The sequence below is a fragment of the Eschrichtius robustus genome, chromosome 12 (genome assembly GCF_028021215.1).
Source record: "Eschrichtius robustus isolate mEscRob2 chromosome 12, mEscRob2.pri, whole genome shotgun sequence".
Taxonomy (NCBI): domain Eukaryota; kingdom Metazoa; phylum Chordata; class Mammalia; order Artiodactyla; family Eschrichtiidae; genus Eschrichtius; species Eschrichtius robustus.
The window spans coordinates 70492281-70510604 of record NC_090835.1 but is presented as its reverse complement, the minus strand read 5'-3'; the positions used below and the strand labels follow the sequence as shown (position 1 = coordinate 70510604).

General features: G+C 44.9%; 1 pseudogene; it reads left to right on the top strand.

Moving 5' to 3' along the window:
• The first annotated feature begins 16724 nt into the window (after positions 1–16724).
• Positions 16725–17528, top strand: LOC137773475 (small ribosomal subunit protein eS4, X isoform-like; annotated as a pseudogene).
• Positions 17529–18324: the final 796 nt, after the last annotated feature.

Here is an 18324-nt window from a genome sequence, read left to right as displayed (position 1 = left end):
CTATGAATGAGACACCATTACTTTCATCCCCATTTTAAAGATTAGGAAACTGAAGTAGAGATAGAGATTAAATCATTTGCCCAAGCCAGACAGGGACAGAACAAGGATTTGAACCCAGACAGGCTGGCTCCAGAGGTAAATCTTTTAACCACTAATAACAACAGCAGCTAACACTTAGGTCATGATTACCCTGTGCCAGCTGCTCCTCTAAGTGGTCACATGTATCAGCTCAACTAATCCTTATAGGTGCTATTATTATCCCCATTTTACAGATGAGGCAACCAAAACACAGAAAGGTCAAGCCACTTGCCTAGGTCACACAGCTAGGAGGCTGCAAAAGAGGGACTTGAACCCAGGCAGCCTGGCTCCAGTGGCCACATTCTTGTGCACTGAACTCTACCCCTGTGCCATGACTGGATTTAAGGGTAATCTGAGAGCAATGGCCGTGGCTTACTTTTCTCTGCATCATGTGTGGTGCCAGCACTGCAGAATTTAATAAGAACTCAATAAATAGTCAATGAACCTTTCTCTAAAATAACCCTTCCTGATAACGTACAAAAATCACATTTCAAGTTTATTGTAGAAAATCTGGAAAATACAGAAAGGCTCCAAGAAGAAATGCAAGTCATTCTCACTACAGCAGAGATAACTAGAGCTAACATTTTGGTGTCTTTCCAGCCAGTGTTACAAAATAGGGATCCCACTGTATGTCCTGTCTTGTAACCTCCTTTTTTCTCACTTATCAATACATCACAAACATTTCCCCACGTCTTTACATTTTCTTCTGCAACTTCCATAGAGGAATAATTTGTGTATGCTCAAGTGACCTGCTCAGGGTGCCACCAGCAATGAACCAGAATGTCACCCACAAACAGCCCCCTCCCCAGGGGGCTCCTCATAAACAGCCCTCTCCCACCAATCTCTCCACCCCCATATATGCCCACCCTATACACTCGGCCCTCTTCTACTTCCTGTCATCTCTAGAAAGCTCATGGCATTCCCTTTGCCTTCCTTCTTAGACTCAGGGTCTCCTCCTCCACTCCTGCCAAGGGTGTGTCCCCATCCTTTTTAACATCCCGTACATCTATTATCCTGTTTTCCCCTCTCCAGGTCACTCTGCACACTTCTCATACCCTCCCTCAGCCACGATCAAACTTTTGTCATCCTGTGCTCCATTCCCACAGGACTTGCTAGAGACAATCCAGTTCCATCGGCAAGCCAGCATTAGGCAATGTCTGTTGCAACGCACTGAGTGACAGAGGAGACAATGCCAGCTAAGGTGCTGAGGCTGTAGCGTGGAAGTCTCCCCCAGGGATACAGATGCATTTTGAGCAAGGGCTATCAAGGTACAATGCCTTTACCTAAAAGGGGTCTCTCCTGGTGTGATTTCAAGCTACCAGACAGGGCCTATGAGAGCTATTTTGATGCAAGGATCTCTTTTGATGTAGAGGCCTAATCCACCCTGAGGGTGGGGCAGCCTGGGCACCTTGCCCTAATGGGACGGAATGAAAGACTTTTGAAGGCAGTGGTTCAAGACAGGTGGCTTCTTGATTCTAGCCGCTGTGTCTCAGCCAGGATGGGGGGAGGGAGGACTGCGCAGACAGCCCGCGGAAGGGGGAAGCCTGGGTGGGGTGAACAGGGAGATGGGACTTCTTCCAAACTTGCTCTGCCTGACCTGTACTGTGTGACCTCAAGCAGGTGCCTGTGCTTTTCAGCATCATTGTCATAATAGCACCTACGCTACCTACCTCACAGGTTTTTGTAAGGATCTAATGAGATAAGGTCAGTAAAAGTGCTTTGCCAAGGGTAAAACCCCAAAGTTAGGTGTGGTTAGGACTCTCTGCCTCTTTCCTTTTTTCGGAAGGTGCTGATAGTAAGTTTGTTTTTAGGGCATTTCCTCCCTAGCTGCACTCTTTCTATAGACAAAGGGTGGTGGTGGATGTGGATGGGAGCCACTCCTGAGAGTCTCCTTAGCTCTGGGCCACTCTGGCCCCCTATCTCTTTGCCCCCAGAGTAGCTTGCTTTTATCACTGGTATTAACTGAGGGTCCAGGCCTGATTCATTTGAACAGAGTGTGGGGTGACTACCATTCTGGATTCCCCCAAATGGAAGCGTTTCCTGGGACTTAGGACTTTCAGTGTTAAAATCAGACAGGTCCCAAGTACACAGAGATGGCTGGGCACCATAGGTGTACCTGGGGGTTCAGTGGGTCAGGTGTGGGTGTGATTGTCTGGTGTGGCATATACACATGTCCAGCGCGCTGAGGTGTGAGTACGTGTGATTATTCATGTTTGTGCACAGCGGGTGTAGCATGGGTCTGTTGATACATTGGGGTTTTTTGTGTTGGGAATATGTTGCTGAGTGTGTAATGATGTGATATGTGCATGTGTCTGTAAGATGCACAGGGCTTCTACAGCATGCCATATTTAGTGTGGTATGGGTAATATAAGCATGTGTGCAGTGAATGCATGTTCTTTCCAGCAGGGGTTTAAGTGTATATTTTGTGTCTGGTGTAGTGTGGAATGTATGCGTGTCACGTGGGGGGGGGGGGCCCAGTGCGTTGTGGGGGGTGTGTGTGTGAAGTCGACCTCCATGTGGGGGTGTGTACGACTCAAAATACATGGTGTTTGTAGTCTGCGCATGTGTTAAGTGGTACGCTGTGTGTTGTGTGTACTATGTTTTTGGTGTGTCATGGGATGCACGCATGTCTTTGGTAAGCAGAGCAAAGGGTGGGTGTATGTTGGGAGTTCTGCACTCGGTGTGGGGGTGACACGTGCCGTCTGTGTGCAGATGCACTGCGTTGTGTTCTGCATATGCTCCCAGCACCGTGCCGCGTGGGCTCTGCTCCGCTAGGGAGGTGTGCGTCCTGTGTGGGCCAAAAGCATAGGGTGTGGTCGTGTGCGGAGGTGTGGGCTAGTGTATGCGTGCCGGCTGTGCGGTGCCCACGTGTACATGCTGCTCCTGTGGGATGGGCTGTAGGAGGTGGCAGGAGGGCACAAGCACTGCGTGCTCCTCCGCGATGGGGCACGGACTAGGGCACCACCGCCACAATGCGCCGGAGCTCTTGTACCGTGACCCGCCTGCGGGCCATTCTGGGAAGCGGGGCCACGCCCACCGCGGAGGCTGCCGGGAAGCGGCTGAGGCAGCTGTGTGGGGAGTGGTGGCGTCTTTCTCCTGACTTGCTGCGCTCTGTAAGAGCCGCTCCGTGTTTAAATTGTCCTACTTAATGGCTCCTGTCCAGTGCCGTGCCCCGCACGTATATTTTCTCGTTTAATCCTCACGGCCAGCCCCTGAGGGGCCTTCTTATCCCCCCCCCACCGCCCGCACAGGTGAGTTACCTCAGGATCCGAGAGGTGAAGGAGCCCGCCCGGCTGGGGCCCCTAACTCCCCAGCTTGCTGCGAGTGAATTTATGAGGAGGGAAAAGGCCACAGGAAATGGAACTCCCCAGATAGCGTGACCGAGTTTCCCCCAAAACCTGTCGAAAGGTGCTTACCAAAAATCTCTCCTCAGACCTTTCTGAGTTTCTCGCCCTTGATGGAAAGGGAGGGAATCACGGTTTAGTGCTATGAAAACAAGGTTGAAAGAATGAAGATGTTAGATAAGCTTGTATGGTATAATATGATACTTGCCAGAGGGTGTGTAATCGAATAATGAAGAAGCTGGTTGTCCAAAATTATATTTAATACCCGTCGTGGAGTGAAGGATTAACATCTCTTTTTAAACTCCACATGGTCATTCTTCAGATTTGCTTCTGGTGGCATCTAACTCCTCCTCTCCCTCCTCCTCCTCCTTCCATCTTGCTTCATTCCTTCCTCTTTCTTTCTTCTGCCATATTTTCCTGTGTATTTGATCCCTTAGGCTGAATCATATGAAATTGCCTCCTATGTAGATAAAAACTAATGTTGGCAATTTCATATCTTCAACCTAATACACTTTGGAAAGCTCTTTTATATTTTGCAAAATTCAGGGGAATTGTTTATGTTTGCTTGGAGTTGCAGATGTCCTGAGATTCTCACTGATTGGGGGAGCTTGGGCTTATGTATTATGGCTAGAGGGGTGGCATATGGTGTGCTGGAGCCGGCTTGTACTGGCTTTCCACGTGACTGTTAAATATTCCAGAATTTTTGCAAGTCAGTTGTTAAACCATTGGTAGCTTGAAATTGGCCACGGAGGGAGTATTTACACCATGAAAATTGGCTTCCCTCCTTGCCCTCCTGGGATCCAGTTTACCAGGACACTATTAGTTGTTTGATTTATCTTAGGCCAAGTGAAGTCACAGTGAAATCAGTTCAGAACCACATAGATCCCCAAACAGAAATTGAGACTGAGGGAAGAGTGGAATGGATGCTGGGGAGGCAACCAACAAGCTCAGTGGTTGTGGGAGAAGACACTGAAAACTGGGGGATGTGCTATCATGGTTCATAGTAATAGTTCACTTTAGTTAATATTAATCAAGCATTTATCAGTACTGTTTGAAGTACTTTATATGTGTTAACTCATTTAATCCCCACAACAACCTTATGAGGTAGATGTCATTGCTATCTCCATTTTACAAATGGAGGAACTGAGGCTTGGAGAGGCTGAATAAGTTGGCCGAGGTTATACAGATAGTAAGTGGTAGGGTTTGGCTTTGACCTCAGTTTGGCTTTAACTCAAGGACACATGCTCTTAACTACATTGCCTGTATTACATACGTTAGGTTATACTGCAGTAATAACCCCCAAATTTCAGTGTCTTACAGTAATAAAAGTTTATTCTTGCTCACATTACATGTTAGCTATGCGTCAAACGTGGTTCTGCTTCACACGTCTTATTCTGGAACCCAGGCTGAAGGAGCAGCTCCTATCTTGGCCTTTCCCCCAGAGAAAAAAACAATTCTAGTACCATGTGATGATTCTTAAGATTCAAGTAATGTGTGACATACTTCTCATCACATTCCATTGGTCAAAGCACATCACGTGGCCAAGCTTGACTCAAGGAGGGCTGAGAAATAGATTCCCCCCCTCCCCAGGCACTGCAAGTCACATGGCAACCTGCTGGGTAGTGAATAACAGGGAACTGTTTTAGGTTATGTTCCCAGAAGCAGACCCTGAGTCAAGGATTTGTGGGTTAAGTGATCTATTAAGGAAGTGTTCTGGGAGAATCCGGAAAAGGAGTGGAGGAGCAGGACAGGAAAGGAGACAAAGCTAAGTAAGGGTATAATTTCAGGCCAAGTCCTGGGCTGAGCCTTATCCAGAGGGGGTTCTGGGTACAAATTATATACCTCAGAGTTTATCCCGACTCAAGGCAAGGGAGCTGGGCTTTCATATTTCCACAGCTGTCAGTCATCGGTTAAGGACTGCTCTAAGGATACTTTTGGCTTTCTGAATATGGGTGAAGCAGTTCCAGCAGTCCTGGACCAACCCTTCAAAAAGAATCACAGGGGGGCTTCCCTGGTGGCGCAGTGGTTGAGAATCTGCCTGCCAATGCAGGGGACACGGGTTCGAGCCCTGGTCTGGGAAGATCCCACATGCCACGGAGCAACTAGGCCCGTGAGCCACAACTACTGAGCCTGCGCGTCTGGAGCTTGTGCTCTGCAACAAGAGAGGCCGCGACAGTGAGAGGCCCGTGCACCGTGATGAAGAGTGGCCCCGGCTTGCCGCGACTAGAGAAAGCCCTCGCACAGAAACGAAGACCCAACATAGCCAAAAATAAATAAATAAATAAAAATTAAAAAAAAAAAAAAAAAAGAATCACAGGTGCGTGGCTCTCGGAAACAAAATCACCCAGAAATCAGGAGAGGGAACAGAACCTGAAAAGAGATCTGAGAAAATTTGGACCGAGCACCAGTAGTGTACACTAAATGAACAGTAATGCCATCTACCACACTGCCTCTTATTTTATACTGTTTTACTTCTGTATCAAAGATATGACATTATTTCTCCTATAGTTAATGACATGTCTTTGATGTCAGGAAGAGGAACCACAGTTTGCTCCTCTTGGAACAACAGGTAATGGGGAGTCATTACAGGTTTTTCAATAACCCAGTGTAGTATTTGCTGAGCACATGTGTCTAACACTGAAATCTTTCCAGAGTGAAGAAAGACATGTGCAATACTGCAGTGCAATTCTGGCAGTAACCCAGAGTTAGTGCAGCCTCCACAGGTTAAGGGCACAGTCCCCAGTAAGACTGCCCTACTCTACCTACACCAGCTGCAAGTTCAGGGGTCCCCAGGCCATGCTCACTTCTGACCAATCGGCTGCAAATTCAGGGTTCCCATGACCCCCTCAGGTTCTATAATTTGCTAGGATTATTTATAGAACTTAGGAAAGTGCTATACTTTATGATTATGGTTTTATTATAAAGGATACAACTCAGAGTCAGCCAAATAAAGAGACATATAGGATGAGGTCTGGGAGGATACCAAACATGGACCTTCCCTGCCCTTTCTCTGTGGAATCTGGATGTATCATCTTCCCAGGACACCGATACATTCACCAACCAGGAGGCTCACCCAAGCTTCCAGTGTCCAGAGTTTTTATTGGGATTTCATTATATATGCATGATTGACTGAACTCAATCTCCAGCCCACCTTCTCTTCCAGGAGGAAGTTGAGCTGATATCACATGGCTCAAATCCCCAACCCTCTAATCACATTATTGGTCTTCCTGTTGTGACCAGCCCCCATCCTGAGTCACTCATTAACATAAACTCAGGTGTGGTCTGAGGGCCCCACCATGGTTAACAAAGACACCCCTATCACTCAGGAAAATCAGGAAGGGTTCAGAGGCTCCCTCCCCAGAACCTAGGAAAAAGACCAAATTCTTTATTATGCAACATGTATCATCAGATTGAAGAATAATATTGAACTCTGAGCAGAATTTTTCTTTAATTCCACAGGTAGACATATATGTAAGAGCAAATACAGTATACCGAAGACAAAGAAAAACAATCCTATACTAAATGCAACCAGGGAAGTAAAACAGATGACCTACAAAGGAGCTAAGAGTAACAGCAGACTTATCTTGCACAGCAATAGAGGCTAGGAGATAATGGAATTATCTCCAAGAGAACTATAAGGTAGGTTGCTCTTTCTTATTGAAAAGTAAAACATAAAATAATTATAGGATACTATAGTGATATTTGTCATCACAAAAGAAAGTTAATTTGTTTTGAAGTTACCCATTTAAAAACCAAAACATTATTTTAATGATTTCTGATGTAAGTTGTTCCAAAGTATATCACCCCATCCCTCCCTTCTTAACAGATAGTTCGGGTTCAACAGTAGCGTGCTCTTAGATAGTGAGACTCCCAGGGGTTACTGAGGTCTACTAGGCTGTTTGCACCTGCGTTAAATGTTCCCACATGCTGTACTTTATACGTCTCTCTGCTCTTTATAATTCTGTCTCACTGCAGCAGCAATTTTACTGAAGCTCTTAATCTGTTAGTAATTTAATGTGCATTTGTCTGAACATAGGTCAGGGGCTTTCTCCATCCTCCTGATGTCTATAGCTCATTAGCTATATGTGGCAGATTATATTTTCTGAAAATGGGCACCACAATATATCCCATCCAACATGTTCTCCTTACAATGTAATGTTGACATCATGTATGCTTTCTTCTCTTGAATCTGAGTGTGTCCATAATGTTATGTGACTTCCAAGGTCATAAAAGATGATACAGCTTCCACCTCTGGGAATGCTTATTCTTGGAACCTAATCACTATGCCACAAGGAAGGGGAGAAACCACATGGAGAGGCCCTGGGTAGGTGTCTGACAGAGCCCCAGCTGAGGCCCCATTCAGCAGCCAACACTAATCTACCTTGTGGATGAGTGAGTGCATAAGTGAGTGAGCCTTCAGGTGAGTCCAGCTCAAGCCTTTGAGCCACCCCAGCTGAGGCCAGCTGGAGCAGAAACAAGCTGTCCAAGCTGTCCCTGCTGAGCCTGCCCAAATTATGGATTTAATGAGCAAGAGAGTGATGGTTGTTTTAAGCCTCTAAGTTTGGGTGGTATCATTCATAGCAATAGATAACTGAAAACTATGTGACTACTTTTTACTCACTGCTTAAAAGTTGTTCCATGTGACTTGTTGGTTGGAGCCCTCTGAGAGCTCTTAACCCAAAGGTGTCCTTTGTCAATTGTAAGGAAGTTCAAACCTTATAAATTATTTCAAGTTTCCTCCTGCTCTAGACAAAACTTCTTTGGTTTCAGGGAAAGGAAGAAACCCATTCAATTTACCTCAGGAAAGGGGGGTTTAATGAAAGGACACAGGATTATGGGAATCCAAGAACAGGAACTGCTACACAGCATGGCCTCATGGGAACTGCAGCTATTTTTGCATGTGTAAAATATATGTATACATAATATATATTATATATACAAATATATACTATATATACAAATATAGATATATAATATATATACAAATATATATAATATATGTATTTACAGCTTTTCTACCACTCTCTGCACATATACTATATTCTTTTCTCACTACATAGTCTTAGTTATTCATCAATTCAGAAGTGGGTCGTCACATCTTTTCCCACTTCCTAGTCCCCTTTCTAATCTCAGTCTTTATAATTCAAGTGCTGCTACTGATTCAGCCAGTTTCCATTTCTTGAAAAAACATCTGATTAAAACAGCTCCTCTTTGTTAAATAAGACCCCACAAAGCACAAGCATCTGGGCTAATTACACCTGAACTGACCTTGGTCAGGTGTCCATCCCAGGGCAGACAGGTGCAATTTTGAGGTAAGGAGTTCCCCAGAAAGAGTGTGGGTGTGCATCTAGTGATTGACCTCTCTAGAACACCTCCTCATTAAGGCTGTTAACTCCTGGACAGAAAATGAAAGCTGAGATGGGCACAAGCATGACCAGATACGAGTAGCACATAATCAGGAACTGGCAGCCCAGGGAAGCGTCAAGAATGAGGGAGAATGAACAAGAACCATGTCTGGCAGCAGATGGTGAGACCTACAGGCCTTGGTAACATTTGCAGGTGGCATTTCACCCTTGTTGGCTCCATGGTGTCCTACAGAGTCTCCAGAGTCCAGCAGACTCTGAGTTCAAATTCTAGGTCAACTGATCTAAAAGCTGTGAGACCTCAGGCAAATTACCCTCTCTGAGCTTTGATTTCTTCTTCTGTAAAATAAGGATAATATTGCAGGGTGAGGGTGGGAATTAAATACTTAACACAGGCCTCATCGCAGCCACTCACTAAACATGAACTCCCTTGCTTCCTCCACTTGGGAGTCAGAGCTCCCTTTCCAGGTTGTGAAATGTGCTGGGACAAAGATCCTGTGGCTAGAGGTCAAAAAGTTTCTCACCCCAGTTACTCACAGCCTCAAAGGAGTTCCCTGCCTCAGGGCTTTGCACCTTGCAAAGGTGAAACAAGCCTTTATGGGTCCAGATCTGCCCTGATGGGGCCACCAGCTACACCTTTTTCTAAAAATCACCAGATTCCTAAAAATCTGCAGAACAGAGAGACTGTAGATGGTTTGGAGACATACCAAGAAATGTGCATATTAGAAATCAGTGAATAGAAATTTACAGTGTAACAGCATTGAAGCTCTTGGATGGGCCCCTCTCATTTTAAGAACCTAGTGAAATTATGAAACCATCAGGCAGATCTCAGTCCCGTGAAGACTCTCACTGTCCTCAGGCAGTTCAGCAGTCTGTACAGCAGCAGTTACTAAATGTCGTGTGTTGCATGTTGAGTGCCAGCACCGAGGCACAGAGGCTGAGGGGAAGAGCAGTGCATCAGGAGTTCCAGGCCTGGGGTCCATTCCCAGCCTTGCTGCTGACTAGCTCTGTGTCCTTGGGCAAGTCACTTTCCCTCTCGCATCCTGGATCTCCACACCTATAAAATAGGAAGGCTGGACCAGACAGTTTCCAAGAGGCCTCAAACTCAAGTAGGGAAGAAGTGTCTTAGTGATTAAAAGAACCCTTAAAATTACCCAAACATCAGTTCAAATCCTGTCTCTTCCAGTATTAGTGGTGTGACCCTGGGCAAGTTGTTTAACCCCTATACACCTCAGTTTCTTTATCTGTAAACTGGGTGTAGTTACAGTGTAAGGTTGCTCTGAAGACTGAAGAAGGTAATACGTGACTGCATGCAACACAACGCCTTGTACATAGTAAGTTTTTGATGAATGTTAGATATTGTTGTTAGTGAATGGGGATTTTAAAATATATTTTTGAAAGCATAGCTCCATTAATCATATTGACCCCTGGGGCTCCCCAGGCCAGAATCAACAGGTTTCTGGAACATCAGAAGAGGAGCAGATACAAATTTGTACAACAAAGGCATTGCTCTCCTTCAATTAACAAGTTTCCCTTTGTTGGTGGTGGTGGGGGCCTCTTTGTAAGGCAATAATCTTGAAAGACAGGCTATGGGGAGAAAGAAATGATTTTATAAATGTTTTAAGCTCCCACTCCCGTAAGTCAGCTTGGAGGACTTGACCATTAAGGAGGTTACTGTAAGCCAGGCTAGAGAGAACTCAGTATATGGCACAGAGCAGTATTTCTCTATCTTCCCGGGAGAGAACTAAACTCAGATTCCTGGGTCACACCCCACATTACTTGATGAGACTGTCCAGGATGGGAGCCTCTGAAGGGACATTTTAAGCCAGTGCCCAGTTACTCTTGTCCGGGAAGTTTAGGAAATCCTGGCAGAGAGGGTATGCCCGCCCCTCAAGCCCTGGTGCATTGTGAGAAGGAGAAGGAGAGGGATGGGGGGGCAGTAGGTTGCGAGACTGAGAACTGACCCTTCCCTAAGGTACATAGGGGGAAGGAAGGGAGAAATGGTCCTTTTAATGAGGTGACTGAATATTTATCTGTTAGATGCAGTTGAAATGGAAGCAGACCAAGATGCCTAATTGGCAAGTTGTCCCCTCCCTTCTCAGTTCCCACTCCCTGAGGTGTGGACTCATGAGACAGATTAAATCAGTCTCAGGAAATGGGGAAAAAAAAAATAATAATGTCTTCTTTGTACATCTGAGCATCCTGTCATCAAAATGTCACACCATTGTTGTGATGAATTGGGAGATTGGGATTGACATATATACACTAACATGTATAAAATGGATAACTAATAAGAACCTGCTGTATAAAAAAGTAAATAAAATAAAATTCAAAAAAAGAGAAAAGAGACACAGGGTGAAAAGCCTTGGGAAAAAACAAAGAACAGCAAAAAAAAAAAAAAGAAAGGGGGCCAAGAAGGAAGGTTCTGATGGCCCTTTGGCTACCAGCAAAGCAGTCCCTGCGGAACAGTCAGGTCTCCCAGTGGGGCCTGAGAACGGGATAGAACTTTCCAAAGAGGAACTGATCCGCAGGAAGTGAGAAGAGTACATTCAGAAGCATGGGAGGGGTATGGAGAAGTCCGGCAAGTTCAGTAAGTCAGATGCTCCCAAGGAGAAGGGCAAAAAAGTGCCCTGGGTGTGGGCACTGGGTGGCACTGCTAACAGGGAAGTCCTGGACTATTGCACTCCCACCACCAATGGAGCCCCCGAGGTGGCCCCGCCCGAGGACATCAGCTTGATTCGAGGGACTGGGTCTGGGAGGCAGCTTCAGGATCTGGACTGCAGCAGCTCAGATGACGAAGGGGCCGCTCAAAACTCCACCAAACCTAGTGCTACCAAGGGGACTCTGGGTGGCATGTTTGGGATGCTGAAGGGCCTTGAGGGTTAGAAGAGCTTGAGTCATGAAGACATGGAATCTGTGCTGGACAAGATGCATGACCATCTCATCGCTAAGAACATGGCAACAGACATTGCAGTGCAACTCTGAATCTGTGGCCAACAAGCTGGAAGGCAAGGTGATGGGGACGTTCAGCACGGTGACTTCCACTGTAAAGCAAGCTCTCCAGGAGTCCCTGGTGCAGATTCTACAGCCACAGTGCCGTGTAGACATGCTCCAGGATATCATGGATGCCCAGCATCATCAGTGCCCTTATGTGGTCACTTTCTGTGGTGTCAGCGGCATGGGGAAGTCTACTAATCTTGCCAAGATTTCCTTCTGGCTGTTTAAAAAAAAAAAAAAAAGTCACACCACTGTTATCAAGAATTCTTCATCCAGGAGTCTCTCCAGCTCTGTAACCTTATGGGTCTAGGGTCACTCAGGAGCTAAGCCTGGTTAGGGCCCCTTTGGGTCCAGGAAGCTGCCCTTTGCCTTCAGGGCAAGAATCAGAAAACACTCTTCTAGGCTGGCTGGGAAATGGTTTGGGGGCAAGAGGCTGGAGATTAAATCTTCCCAAAGGAACCACACATAGCCACCAAATTAAAGGATAAGCGCACACAGATGGTTTTTTTTTTTTTTAAGTAAAAAGAATGTGTTTTTTTTTGTTTGTTTGTTTTTATGGCTCTGTTGGGTCTTTGTTTCTGTGCGAGGGCTTTCTCTAGTTGTGGCAAGCGGGGACCACTCTTCATCGCGGTGCGCGGGCCTCTCACCATCGCGGCCTCTCTTGTTTCGGAGCACAAGCTCCAGACGTGCAGGCTCAGTAATTGTGGCTCACGGGCCCAGTCGCTCCGCGGCATGTGGGATCCTCCCAGACCAGGGCTCGAACCCGTGTCCCCTGCATTGACAGGCAGACTCTCAACCACTGCGCCACCAGGGAAGCCCCACACAGATGGTTTTGAGAGCATGCTTCCCTGGCCTTGGCATTCTGGGTTTCTCCAATGGTCACACTTCTCCTGGGCCAAGGGTTCATGTCCCTGGGGCTCTGCCCACTTTCTGTAAGGGATTTCCTTTTTTTTCTTTTTTCCTTTTTCTAGTCACTTCTCACACTGCCCTAGTATAGATGAAGAACCCTGAAATTCTGAACATCTAATGCTTTTGATTATTAATTGTGGAAATAATAATCATAATAAACTCAGATTTGAATCATCATTTATACTGTTTTTAGGTTTTAAAAAATTGTGGTAAAATACATATAAAATTTATCATTTTAACCATTTAAAGTATGCACCTCATTGGCATTTAGTACACTCACAATGTTGTGCAACCATCGCCACTATCTAGTTCCTGAACATTTCCTCACCTCAAAAGGAAACCCTGTACCCGTTAGTCACTCTCCGTTTATCCCTACCCCCCAGCCACTGGCAACCACTAATCTGCTTTCTGTCTTTATGGATTTGCCTATTCTGGATATTTCATGTAAGTGGAATCATACAATATGTGGCCTCTGGCTTCTTTCAGTTAGCAAAATGTTTTCAAGGTTTATCCATGTTGTCATGTATCAGTACTTCTTTCCATTTTAAGATTAAATAGTATTCCATTGTATCGACGTACTACGTTTTGTTTATCCATTCTTCAGCTGAAATCCTTTATACTTTTAAAGTGCTTTTTATATACACTGTGTCTGTCACCTGATCCTCACAGAAACTGTGGGAGGTAGTCAGGGCAGGTATTACTCATAATGATTATGATTCTCCCCATTTTACAGATGAAGACATGAGGCTCATAAAGGTAGGATTACTTGTCCAAGGTCCCATAGCTGGTAATAGCAGAACCAGAATCAGAAACCAGGTCTCTGAGTTTGAATGACCAAAACCTTTCTTGGGCAATTTGCTTTGTAATCACTAACAGTGTCCTTCCTCCAAGAAGATTATGAGTGGACACGTGCTCACTATGGCAAGGCAGGTGAGGACCAGTGAGGGTTCAACCCTTGGACAGGCCTAATTTGGTCCAGTGGCAAAGTCGGTCACTGCCTACAAGGCCTGATCTTGCCAGGCTTCTGCTCAGATCTCCTTAAGGACTCTCCTTCCATCTGTGCATGAAACATACTCACCTAGAAAGCTGTACTCTCCCAGCACCAAACCTAGCAGTCAGGGCTTCATAAATGTTTGCCAACTGAGACATTTTAAGGGCCTAAGGGTTCTCTGATGTTTTGCTCTTTCTCCCCAGTAACTACTGTGTCACCAGTAGCAATCTCCCACTATCCAGAGCAACCCCTTGGGCCTTATTACTTGGAATGAATAATAAGCAACTAGGAGCTCTAGCTCTTTAGTACAAATGAGCAGGACTTTGGGGAGTGGAATCCCACTCCGCAGCAGTGAGGGTGTTATTCCTGTAAAAATAACAACAAAACCAAATAAAGGAAGGTTTGAAAAACTGAACAAAGCAACAAAAATGACCCATAATCTTACTGTTATTTTGAAGAATTACCTTCCACTAGATTTCCTTCCTTTCTACCTTCCTTCAATCCACCACAAAAGTAATACAAAATATTGTAATATTTTAAACATTACCTAATATCTCGCACCCAGAGACAACCCTGTGAACATTTTGCATATTTTCTTCCAGTCTTTTTCAATACCTTTTTTCATAATTGCAGTTATAAAGAATGTTCCATTCTGTTAGTATATATGTATTTTCTGTTACTAGTTTTCTCTAATAAAAGCAATATATGTTTATTACAGAAATTTATGGAAAAAATTACAAAAACAGAAGGAAATAAAAATTACCTAGAATGTTCCTTCCACAGATGGAAACTTTAACATGCATTTTTTTACATAGCTGTAATCCTACTGAATACAGTTTTTTTTTCTTTTTTCCCACCTACCTTATTAGCATTTCCCCATGTTGCCTCATAGTCTTTATCATTAACTTTATTTTTATTTTATTTATTTATTTGTTAATGTTTACTTTTTATTTATTTTATTTTTGGCTGCACCCCGTGGCATATGGGATCTTAGCTCCAGGGATCAAACCCGCACCCCCTGCATTGGAAGCGCGGAGTCTTAACTGCTGGACCGCCAGGGAAGTCCCTTATTTTTATTTTAATTTTTAATAGGTAACACATTTACATAGTACAATATTCAAAAAATTCGAAGGATACTATGGAAAGGTTTTTTCCCACCTGTTTCTCATTTGCCAATTTTTCCTCCCACAATACCCACTGTTACCTGTTCCTTGTGGACCCTCCTCCTGAAGCACCCTTCTATGCATATCTAAACAAATACATTATACTTAATTATATTCTTTCCCTATCTTTTCATTTTTTACACAAAGAATAATGAACTATTCTCACCTTTTTAAACTCAACAATATATCTCAGAGGTCTTCCTATTTATATTCAAACAGAGCTTCCTCATTCTTCTTTTTTTAACATTTTCATTGGAGTATAAGTGCTCTACAATGGTGTATTAGCTTCTGCCCCATAACAAAGTGAATCAGTCACACGTATACATATATCCCCATATCTCTTCCCTCTTGCGTCTCCCTCCCTTTTTTTTTTTTTTTTAACACCACACAGGATTCTGCTTTATGTAGTGTAGCATAATGTATTAAACTAGGCCCCATGGGGGAGAGGCAAGGTAGGGGTATGGGTACAAACTACTATCGATAATATAAATAAGCTATTGTACAAGGATATATAGTAAAACACGGGGAATATAGCCAATGTTTTATAATAACTATAAGTGGAATATAACCTTTAAAAATTGTGAGCCACTGTGTTGTACACTGGAAACTTATATAATATTATACATCAACTATACCTCAATTTAAAAAAAAAAAAACAATTAGGGGATTTCCCTGGTGGCGCAGTGGTTAAGAATCCGCCTGCCAGTGCAGGGGACATGGGTTTGAGCCCTGGTCTGGGAAGATCCCACGTGCCTCAGAACAACTAAGCCTGTGCGCCACAGCTACTGAGCCTGTGCTCTAGAGCCCGTGCTCCACAACAAGAGAAGCCACCGCAGTGAGAAGGCCGTGCACCGCAACTAGAGAAAGCCCACAAGCAGCAACGAAGACCCAACGCAGCCATAAATAAATAAATAAATAAATTTATTTTTAAAAAAAATTAGACCCCATCGATGAATATTCAAGTTATTTCCAATCTGTTGCAAACAATACTACAGTGACTAACATTGTACGTATATCATTTCACATGTGTGAGCATCCATCTGTGGAATAAACTTCTAGAAGCGGAATTGCTGGGTCAGAAAGTGAATGCATTTATAATTTTGATAGATACGGCCAAATTGCATTCTGTAGGCTAGCAGCAGCAGCATATGATTTAACCCAGTGTCTAGCCTTAATTACTTTCTCCATCTTTTGTTATCCCTATGACAGAGTTAGAACCAGCCTCAGGCATAAACCAATTTCCGTTTTTGGCCACTCGTATGTAATCTGTACTATATTGAAGGCCTACTGGATAACAGACATGTACTGTGTGTTGAGAAGCAAATATGCATAAGACAAGGTACTGTCCTTGGAAGCTGGTCTCGGGAGCTAGTGGGGGCTGGGAGGGGAGCAAGGAGGAAGGGATATGTAAGAAGAGCCCACCAGGGCTCTGCCCACCAGGCCCTAAACTCCCGAGGAGGAGGAGCTGGGTCTGTTTTTGCTTTCCTTATCCCAGCACCCAGCAGAGCACAGGGTAGGTAGCCAGCATTCAGTATACACTGAGTAGATAAATGATTAAATAATTGAATGTCTGGTGTGGAGGAAAGGGGAAAAGGTTCTGGAGTGAGGCTGTTGGTCAGGGCAGGCTTCACAGAGGAGAACAGCATTTGAGGGCCTCTTTTTTGAGGATTAATTTCACCAAAGTGAAACTCTAGTCCAGAGAGGCTGTTTGTTGGCTTCCTGACTCATAAAGAACAGTTGGGCAAGGTGGGGGGTGACACTTAGGAATGATCTGGGGGCAGATTTGAGTGGGTGAAGTTTGGGGGTCCCTCTGATAAGCCCTGGACAATGGGTATCTTCAAAATAAGGCAAAGGGGCTCATTTCGTGCCTAGTGCAGTCATGGCTCGTGGTCCCAAGAAGCACCTGAAGCGCGTAGCAGCTCCAAAGCATTGGATGCTGGATAAACTGACTGGTTGGTGTGTTTTCTCCTTGTCCATCTATTGGTCCCCACAAGCTGCGGGAATATCTCCCCCTAATCATTTTCCTAAGGAACAGACTTAAGTATGCCCTAACAGGAGATGAAGTAAAGAAGATCTGCATGCAGCGTTTCATTAAGATTGATGGCCAGGTGCACACTGATTATAACCTACCCTGCTGGTTTTATAGAAGTCATCAGCATTGACAAGACTGGAGAGAACTTTCGTCTCATCTATGACACCAAGGGTCTCTTTGCTGTTCATCGTATTACACCTGAGGAGGCCAAGTATAAGTTGTGCAAAGTGAGAAAGATCTTTGTGGGGACAAAAGGAATCCCTTATCTGGTGACCCATGATGTTCGCACCATCTGCTAGCCTGATCCCCTCATCAAGGTGAATGACACAATTCAAATTGATTTGGAGACTGGCAAGATTAATGATTCCATCAACTTTGACACTGGTAACCTGTGCATGGTGACTGGAGGTGCTAAAGTGGAAAGAATTGGTCACCAACCAGGAGGGACATTCCTCGTTCTTTTGATGTAGTTCATGTGAAAGATGCTAATGGCAACAGCTTTGCCACCCGGCTCTCCAACATTTTCATTATTGGCAAAGGCAACAAATCGTGGATCTCTCTTCCCCATGGAAAAGGTATCCTCCTTACCATTGCTGAGGAGAGAGACAAGAGACTGGCGGCCAACAGAGCAGTGGATAAAATGATCTCTAGGTGACATGATTGGAAAAGTCTTTGTACTTAAAGATAATACCACATTAAAATAAAAATAATAAGGCAGAGGGTATCTGAGTTGAGACAAAGGAAGAAAAGGGAGAATGGCTAGTGAAGACTACCAAGGAGAAGTTAGGTGCAGAGTGCAGCTGTTGTGGGGGAATGGCCACTCCCCCAGCCCTGTCCCAGACTCTGGTACACCCTGGACAGTCCAGGTTCTGCACCCCTGCCCCATCAACCAGATTCCAAAAAACTGGTCTGATGGCTTGGAAACTCCGACTGCATCCCCAGGAACACAAGTGCCCAATTCTCTCTTTGGGGAGCAAACAATCATGGTTTTAGCTCCTCTAGTTCATTTCCTAGAATTTTAGAAAGACAGACAGTTAAAGATTTGACTCTTACAGAAAGTTAAATACCAGCCCATCCCCCACCAGCCCATTTGTTTTACAGATGAGGGAGCTGAGACCCAGAGAGGTGAGGTGGACTACCTGAGGCCACTCAGAAGCAGCGCTAGGTCTAGAAACAGAGCTTCAACTCTGTATCCAGTGCTCTCTGCTCTGAACCAGGGGATGGAGGTCAGGATGGTGACCTAGATGTGGCTCTGGGGCCAGAGAGGGGAGACAAATGCAGGAGCTGGAGGCAGGGTAAAAGCCAGGGTAGGGGTAGGGGTCAGCTACCTACACCTGTTCCAGTTGCTGGGTTATAAACCCTCTAGGAATTCCAGATATTCCACTCATGTCTAAGTTCCCTCCTTGGAAGCAGGTTTGCCAACATGGGTTTCAGAAAGGCCTCGGCC